General features: G+C 42.0%; 1 pseudogene; it reads left to right on the top strand.

The window, feature by feature from the left end:
* Positions 1-9,013, top strand: part of LOC107296387 — a 70,035-nt pseudogene that overhangs the window by 16,283 nt on the left and 44,739 nt on the right.

Here is a 9,013-nt window from a genome sequence, read left to right as displayed (position 1 = left end):
CCTTAGTTCTAGGTTGCTTCTCTCCTTGATTAGTTTCCATCCGTTGCTTCTTGTCCTGCCTTCAGGCGCTTTGGAAAATAGCTTGACTCCCTCTTCTCTGTGGCAGCCCCTGAGATATTGGAACACTGCTATCATGTCCCCCCTCGTCCTTCTCTTCATTAAACTAGACATACCCAATTCCATCAACCTTTCCTTATATATTTTAACCTCCAGTCCCCTAATCATCTTTGTTGCTCTTCTCTGTACTCTTTCTAGAGCAGTGTTTCTCAACCTTGACAATTTTAAGGCATGTGGACTTCAACTCCCAGAATTCCACAGCCAGCATTGCTGGCTGTGGAATTCTGGGAGTTGAAGTCCACATGCCTTAAAATTGTCAAGGTTGAGAAACACTGTTCTAGAGTCTCAACATCTTTTTTACATCGTGGTGACCAAAACTGGATGCAGTATTCCAAGTGTGGCCTTACCAAGACATTGTAAAGTGGTATTAATACTTCACGTGATCTTGATTCTATCCCTCTGTTAATGCAGCCTAGCACTGTGTTGGCCTTTTTGGCAGCTGCAGCACACTGCTGGCTCATATTTAAGTGCTTGTCCACTAGGACTCCGAGGTCCCTCTCACAGTTACTACTATTGAGCAAGGTACCCCCTGTACTATACCTGTACATTTGGTTTTTCTTGCCTAAATGTAGAGCCTTACTTTTTTCACCATTGAATTTCATTTTGTTAGATAGCGCCCAGTGTTCAAATCTGTCCTGATCCTCCTGTATCCTAAGCCTGTCTTCTGGAGTGTTGGCTATTCCTGCCAGCTTGGTGTCATCTGCAAATTTGATGAGTTCCCCATCTATCCCCTCGTCCAAATCATTGATGAAGATGTTGAAGAGCACTGGGCCCAGAACAGAGCCCTGGGGCACCCCACTACACACTTCCCTCCATGTAGATGCAGTTCCATTGAGGACCACATGCTGAGTACGGCCGGTCAGCCAGCTACGGATCCATCTGGTGGTGATGCTGTCTAACCCGCATTTTTCTATCTTATCAAGTAGTAGGTTGTGATCTACTTTGTCAAATGCCTCACTGAAGTCCAAGTAAATTATATCCACAGCATTCCCCTGGTCCACTAATTTTGTCACTTGGTCAAAGAATGCAATAAGGTTTGTCTGGCATGATCTGTTTTTGACAAACCCATGTTGGCTTTTAGTAATGACTTGGTTTGCGTGTAGGTATTCGCTGATTCGTTGTTTATCTTTTCCAGAATCTTCCCAGGTTAACTCCAGTCCGACTATCCAGACATTAAAGGACCTAGGTAAAAAAAGGGAAAAAACTTCTACCCTTGATGTAGTCGAGAAAAGGTCAGGAGACCATCAAGGGGTCACGAGGTCCTAGAAACTTTTTATATCAAGTCACCAAGACTCTAGTGTAGACGGTCAAGGAACTCTTGCTTGGGGTGTAATCCATCTGGTCCTGGTGATTTGGACTTTGCAGATGATTGCAAAGAATATAAATCCTTCCATTCCCCATCAGTCAGTTAGAACCAAAGAAGCTTCTTGGCTGGGAAGCGAAATGTTTTCTAAGGAAAAAAACCCCAAAAAGTCTATTTGCCTTTTGACCTGGATGCTTGAAAATCTCCATAGACATATATTAGTGCCCCTTTAAAAAAAAATGGGGGGGGGGGAGCAGAGCATAATGTGTGCCTATTTTAATTACATTGGTAATTAGATTAGTTTAACTAGCCGCTTTCCAGGGCTCAAAGAGAAAATACATGCTGCAAACTCTGCATAGGCATCAGGAAGGGCATCCGGCCAGTAAACACTCAGCTCTACTCAGTGCACCCTGAATAAAGGGATTACAGGGTCATAAAAAGAAAAAAAAACCTGCTTTAATGTAGGGTAGAAGGTGTAAGAAATGGCACTGACTGATCTAGACTTTCCAAGACATTTAAACAGACCAAGGCAGACATGAGAAAATCAAGATCCTTTTCTTTTTTCTCCCTCAATGAACAGGCTGAAGCCCCTACCAGTTTGGGTTTGTGTGCCTCTACAGTTTCAATCAAGCCCCTCAGACTTGAAGCCTCCCAAGTCCTCAGTGGTAGGTGGATTCCAGTGAGGGGTTAAGCTCTGATGGCCGCAGTGATGGCTGAGAAGACCAGTGAGAAATGGGTATTAAGGAAAACCATAAAACAAATTCTGTTTTTCTCTCAATCTGTTGGATCTTTTTAGGAACATGGAGAAATGAATGAACTTTCTCATCCAGAGAAAATGCCCCAGAAAGTTCCAGAAAGAAATGCGTTTCCCTTGGCACAGGAAATGGACGTTCAGCCAGAAAAGGAGGGTATGGAGGAGATTGTCTCTTTCTCTCTTTGGTAGGATCAGTTTTAATCCCAAATTGGAGTCTTATTCCAAGTAGATTAAGACAAGTCCCCGTTATTTTCTTGGCGATACTTTTCATGAGTGTTTGGCCACTGCCTTCTTCCTAGGGTTGACAGAAAGTAACTAGCCCAAAGTCACTCAGCAGCTTTTTGTGCCTAAGGCATTACTATAATAAAATTAAAAAAAATAACAGAGTTGGAAGGGACCTTGGAGGTCTTCTAGTCCAACCCCCTGCTCAGCAGAGAACCCTATACCATTTCATACAAATGGTGTCCAATCTCTTCTTAAATACCTCCAGTGTTGGAGCACACATAACGTCTAGAGGCAAGTCATTCCACTGATTAATTGTTCCAACTGTCAGGAAATTTCTCCTTAGTTCTAGCTTGGTTCTCTCCTTGATTAGTTTCTTGTCCTGCCTTCAGGCGCTTTGAAGAATAGCCTGACTCCCTCTTCTTTGTGGCAGCCCCTGAGATATTGGAACACTGCTATCATGTCCCCCCTCGTCCTTCTCTTCATTAAACTAGACATACCCAATTCCAGCAACCGTTCTTTATATGTTTTAGCCTCCAGTCCCCTAATCATCTTTGTTGCTCTTCTCTTCAATCTTTCTAGGTCTCAATATCTAAAATTCATGGTCTTCCAGTTACTTGTCTGGTGCCTTTAACTCCTACACCAACCTGGATTTGGGGATACTTGGGCCAAAATTTTTTCCTGCTGGTGATTACTTTTGCTCAGGAATCATCTGCTGGAGTCTCAGATGTTAACAGGGTCTGAAACAAGCAGAGCTCTGTGTCAGCCTTAACACTGAGAGCCAGTTTGATCTAGTGGTTAAGGCACCAGGCTGGAAACCAGGAGACAGTGAGTTCTAGTCCTGATTTAGGCATGAAAGCCCGCTGGGTAACTTTGGGCCAGTCACTCTCTCTCAGTCCAATTCATCTAGTAGTTGTTGTGGGAAAAATAGGAGGAGGAAGAGAAATGTTCACCGCTTTGAGTTATTTATAAAAATAAAGGCAGGATAATGAATACATACAAACATCACTTTTTTCTCTTTCTGACATTCTTCTTCCTCGCTCCCTGCCTCCTCCCACTTCTTTCTCTTTCTTGTACTCTTTTTTTCTCCTTCTCTCAAACAGCAAACTGGAAGGAAAGGGCAGGTAAATTTTCTGAACTAATTGATTGACAAAGGCTGCAGATAATTGTCACCAGCTAGATGTGCCTCTTTGAATTTAAGTTGCTGATCCCCAGCCTGCAACACTGTGCTCTTATCTGCTTGACTGTATCTCTCAACAATCTCTGGGAGAGATCCTTCTCCAACTGTGCTCCCACAACAGCCAAAAACTGTAGTTAGGGCCAGTGGTGGGATTCAAATATGTGAACAACTGGTTCTCTTTGTGGATGCCGCTTCTGGAAGTCCATTCTGGGCCTGGGCAACAAAAAATTAGCTACCGGTTCTGCCGAACTGGTGTGAACTGGCTGAATCCCACCACTGGTTAGGGCCTTCTTTATGCCTAAACTATGCTCCTCTGACTTTAACAAAGTGGTTGGAAGTCACACATGCCAGCTTTGAATTAATTGCAGGAGACGTCTATCATTTGATGGATGATAGAATTTTAAAGGGATAGAGTGGTCTGTGTAAGTTTAGGTTAGGAACCATTGTGGGACCCCCGTGGAATCTCTCTCTGTGGGTAAAGGCTCATACAAATGAAAGTAAGAGGGTTGGGCTGAATGTTTTTTCTATTGTATTTTACAGGTAGTCTTCAACTTACAACCACAATTGAGCCAAAATATCTGTTGCTAAGCGAGACAATTGTTAAGTGAGTTTTGCCCCTTTCTTGCCACAGCCGTTAAGTGAATCACTGCAGTTGTTAAGTGAGTAACATGATTGTAAAGTGAATCAGGCTTTCCAATTGATTTTGTTTGTCAGAAGGTCACAGAAGGTGATCACATGACCCCAGGACATTGCAACTGTCATAAATATGCACCAGTTGCCAAGCATCTGAATTTTGATCATGTGACCGTGGGGATGTTGCAATGGTCATAAGTGTGAAAAACGATCATAAGTCACTTTTTTCAGTGCCATTATAATTTCGAACAGTCACTAAACGAAAGATTGTAAGTTGAGGACTACCTGTATACATCCTTACTTAAAAGTAAATCTAGGGAATTCATGCTGGCTAGGGAATTCTGGGAGTTGAAGTCCACACATCTTAAAGTTTTCAAAGTTGGGGACCCTGTCCTAAAAATAAGGGAGCGAGGGATAATAATCAGTAAGAATAATAACATTTTTGTGGTTTTCCCTTTCTTTTCTCGTTAGCTTCTCCTAGTTAGCATGGCTTTGATTTGGACGAACTTTTAAGCTCTACTCCAGAACTCAAATCTGACCTCCAAATGCAAAACAGGTAAGGAAAATGTATTCATTAGTTATACTTCTAAGCAGAAAGTACAGGTTGGACAACTATAATTAGTATACACCTGACTAGGAATACTTCTCCAATGGAATAAATCTCAGCATGATCTTAATCTCATCCTCATCTTAATCTCAAGTTATCTGCCCTTTCTAGTCTCTTTGCCCTTCTGAAGCTATCATTTGATGGACAGTTAGCTCTTCTAGGCATCCCAATTTCTGCTTTGGAGGATCATGTACCATGGAGTTTGATGGCCAGATAGTTAGCTTTTTCACACATCTCTTCTGCAGCTGCTGTTTTGAAACCATTGCAGTCTTCAGATGGAATGGGAAAAAGGTGTAACCTTGAGGAGCAGGAGGAAGTCAGATAAAAGAAATCTGACTCTGGGACAGAAATGTAATTTGAGAAAGTGTCTTAGACATGACCCTCCCTAGTTCTCATGAAGATAGGGGGGGGGCTCATTGAGACTTGCAAGACTTTGTTACTATAACCTTATAATAAAAGTAGTATTAGCTTGTGTGTCTTTGGTTTCCAACTTTGATAATCTTTGGAGGACTGATAACACCCTTGCAAGTTTCAGTGTGCTTCCACCCATCACCTCTTTTTATTTTTGTGAAAACTAAGGAGGGTCTTGTCTGAGATGCTTTCTCGGGTTGCAGTTTTGGTCCAAGATTCCTTTTTGTCTGACCTTTGTTTTGATTGTGGCTCTTCCTTCTGTTCCTCAAAGTTATCCCTTCCGCCTAATGCATGGGATAGTCAAAGAGGTGACAAAATGATGGCAACTGAGTCCAAATTCTTCTCCAGAGACTTTCCCTCAGCACAGATATCCTCCCTCACCCCTTCACTGATTTCTGTTTAGTGTAATGTCAGACATGGCTGTGTCTTATTGGCAGGATGGAGGAGGGCGGGGACTCTTGTCTGTCTATTTGTTTGTGTGTCTGTCTCTCAGCCCTTTGAATACCACCCTCGAGCGCAACACGGCCTCCCTTTTCACTGAAGTTTCAGGCCTCAGCCCAGACCTCCTCACTGACATGGATGATGGTGCTGATTTGCAGGGTAAATATAATGTTTCTTTCTGCATTTTTCCCTGATTTAGAATTCAGGAATCCTAGCTTGACTGTTACTTCCAAAACCCCCTGTAACTTCTGTCAATGGGACATTCTGATTTGGATGCATAAAGAGCAGATGTCAACTGATGTCCATGTCTACTGTCTTTGTAGGAGATGCCTTAGAAACCTTGCTAGCAGAAAACACTCAGCTTCAAGAAGCACGGTAAGACCAAGCACCTAGTTTGCCATCTCAAATTAATGAGAGCCAAAAACCTTGTTAAACATAGATTAAAAACAGCTGTCCATAAAATTGCTCATGTTTTAGTTGGCTTTAGACTTAGCATGCCCTTCTGGATTTTGAAGCTGGCTTTAAAATCTTCATTCCATGGCCATCCCATCTCCAGAATTGCTCTGGATACAGCCCGCTGCCATCTTATTAACCATGTGGAGGAGCTCAGCGAAGAGCGTGAATCTTTACGGATGGAGAATGAAAGATCATTGACTGACCTGCGTAGTTGCCAAATGCAGCTGAAAGAAGCTGAGTTGGAACTTCTTCGGTAAATTTTGGGCACTCTCCTATATTTATTCCACCTCTTTGTCTACCAGGCAACACTGGATTTGATAAAACAAAGTATAGCTAGACCTCCCATACTGACTACCTCATGCAGCAACTATTCAAACTTACGATGGTGCTGAAAAAATAACTTTACAACCAAGGCACACATTTATGACCCTCACAGCGTTGCTCAGTTATTTGATCACCATTACGGTCATTACTTGTTATTCTGTGTGTCTGGTCAATTCTGTTCTTCCCTATCCCCAATTGCAGACCAGAGAGATTGGAGAGGAAGGGATTATAAGAGAGTAAGCAGGCACACCAGATGTCAACGCTGCAAATACTGTATATTCTTGCTTTGACAATATGCAGAACTGTCTGGTATTTTTAGGGTTAATGCAGAGCAGAAGAGGGTGGAGGGAAAAGCCCGGGGAAAGAGAGAGGAAGGAAACCTTTGACCTTCACACTAATTGGATAACATGATATATGACAGCTAAATTAGGGAGGGAACATGCTGATAATTTAACTGCTCAGAGGAAGAGAACTTAGATCTTAGCATACTTTCGTTATGCCTGTGCCGACATTTTGTAACAATAAATTACTTTTAGGAAAATCAATGCCTGGAAGTTCTTTGAAGTGTTTCATTAGCTGGAACCATAACACCATACACATCAAAGGAATACACTAGTACCAACTGTTTGCCTGGTGCCCTTGGGGCTTAGAGCTACATGAGCAATAGGGCCAGCATATTCTTTTACCACTGTTTAAATGGTGCATCAATTGTCAAAACAGATATTGTCTACAATTTCACTCTAGGCAGGACATTCATTTTTATCTTAGTATTGATGACTAAAACAGGTTTTAAGATTGAGAAGAAAGTAAAATATCTGGCTATTGTATGTTATTTCAAAATAATTGCGCTAAGATATGCAATTAAGAATGATATGTTGAGATGGGAGAAAGTGTAATTCTCATTGTTGGGGAGAATTTCTGTGGTAAAAAGTGATTTTTATCAGTGTTTTTCAAACTTTTCATACTTGATATCTTTAAGATGTGTAGATTTCAACTCCCAGAATTCAGGAAGTTAAAAGTCCATGTATTTTAACTTTGTGTCAGAATCCAATTATATTTCATTTCTATCTACCTACTCTGATAAAAAACCAATTCTTACTCTATTCTGGATTCTGTCATACTACGAAAGGGGAGGAGGGTAAGCATGGGGGTTTTACGACTCTCACTTCCTTCCTTAACTACAAAGTGACCGTTTGTTGATTCTCTTCGAGAGAACTAACCATAACAATATGGCCATCACCTTTCATCTTACTCTCTCTGAAGTTCTCCCCTTTGCCGGCAGTGAGGAAAAAGGGGTGGGAAATGGAATGCCTGGGATCTGGGAAAAGAGAGGATGAGTGATCGTGCCGACGGAGCGGACTGACGGATTGAATCGCCCAGAAGAACTGTGGGGTGGGGGCTGCTTGGGAACACTTTAAAACATTGAATGGTGGGAGAGGATTCCCCAGATCCTGTCTAATGTAAGGACCCACCTCAATTTACATCTTAAGAAGACAGAACTCTTGGAATGTCTCTTCCAACAGGGATCTTTATTAAGAGATCCTGTCTAGCATGCCTGCAATCAGTTTTTCTTAATAAAGATCCCTGTTGGAAGAGACATTCCAAGAGTTCTGTCTTCTTAAGATGTAAATTGAGGTGGGTCCTTACATTTTGTCAAGTTTGAAAAACAATTGAATAGACTATTGTGTGTCTTTCAAATGTTAGTTGGCTTTTATTTATTTATTTTTAACCCCAGGGTATGTCTTAATTAATGTCTTAATTAAAAATTAATGCATGTGTATCAGGGCACTGAATTGGTTATGTGATTTCTCATCTAGTTGTAGGATATTGAACATTCATGGATTTAAAAACAAAACAAAACATGTGATCGTATTTCTTTTTCAAACTTTGAATTTTAGGATCTGGCAGGAATTTAAGGAATCAAGGCGTTCCAGTGAGGAGGGGGAGGTAATCATCAAGGACTCTCATCCATACTTGGCAGAGGTGCCGAGGTCTCTGGGATGCAAATGGGAGAGGAAAGAGTGTAGACTAGCCTGATGCCCTCCAGCTGTGTTGTGTGTTTCTGTCCAAATGCATCTGGATGGTAAAGTCTGGGTACCACTAACAGTACATCTGGAGGATACTGTAAGGACCCACCCCACTTTGCATCTTAAGAAGACAGAACTCCTGGAATATTTCTTCCAACAGGCATCTTTATTAAGAGAAAGCTGGATGTAGGCGTTCTACACAGGACTTGGGTCCAAGCTCTCCCATTCAAGGTTTTAAGGGATCCCCCATTAGCCACACCCCCATCACCCCCTTCTCCCAGCGACAATCCCTGGCATTACATTCTCACCCCCTTTTCCTCATTGCCGGGAGGAGACTTCAAAAAGGATTACATGAAAGCTAATGACCCTCATTGTTATTGTTAGTCCGTTTGGTGATATCCACATCCAGTCCCTTTGAAGTAGGCTGAAGGAAGTGAGGGCCATAAAGCCCCTTTGTTCACCCCCTTCCCTTCATCGTATGACAGAATCCAGAGCAGGCAGAAATGCGGGTTTTCATAGTTGATAACTAGAGATGGAA

This window comes from Protobothrops mucrosquamatus, unplaced genomic scaffold (genome assembly GCF_001527695.2).
Source record: "Protobothrops mucrosquamatus isolate PMUCROS unplaced genomic scaffold, P.Mucros_1.0 scaffold2779, whole genome shotgun sequence".
Classification (NCBI taxonomy): Eukaryota; Metazoa; Chordata; class Lepidosauria; order Squamata; family Viperidae; genus Protobothrops; species Protobothrops mucrosquamatus.
The sequence above is the reverse complement of the archived record's forward strand: the minus strand, read 5'-3'. Positions and strand labels throughout refer to the sequence as shown.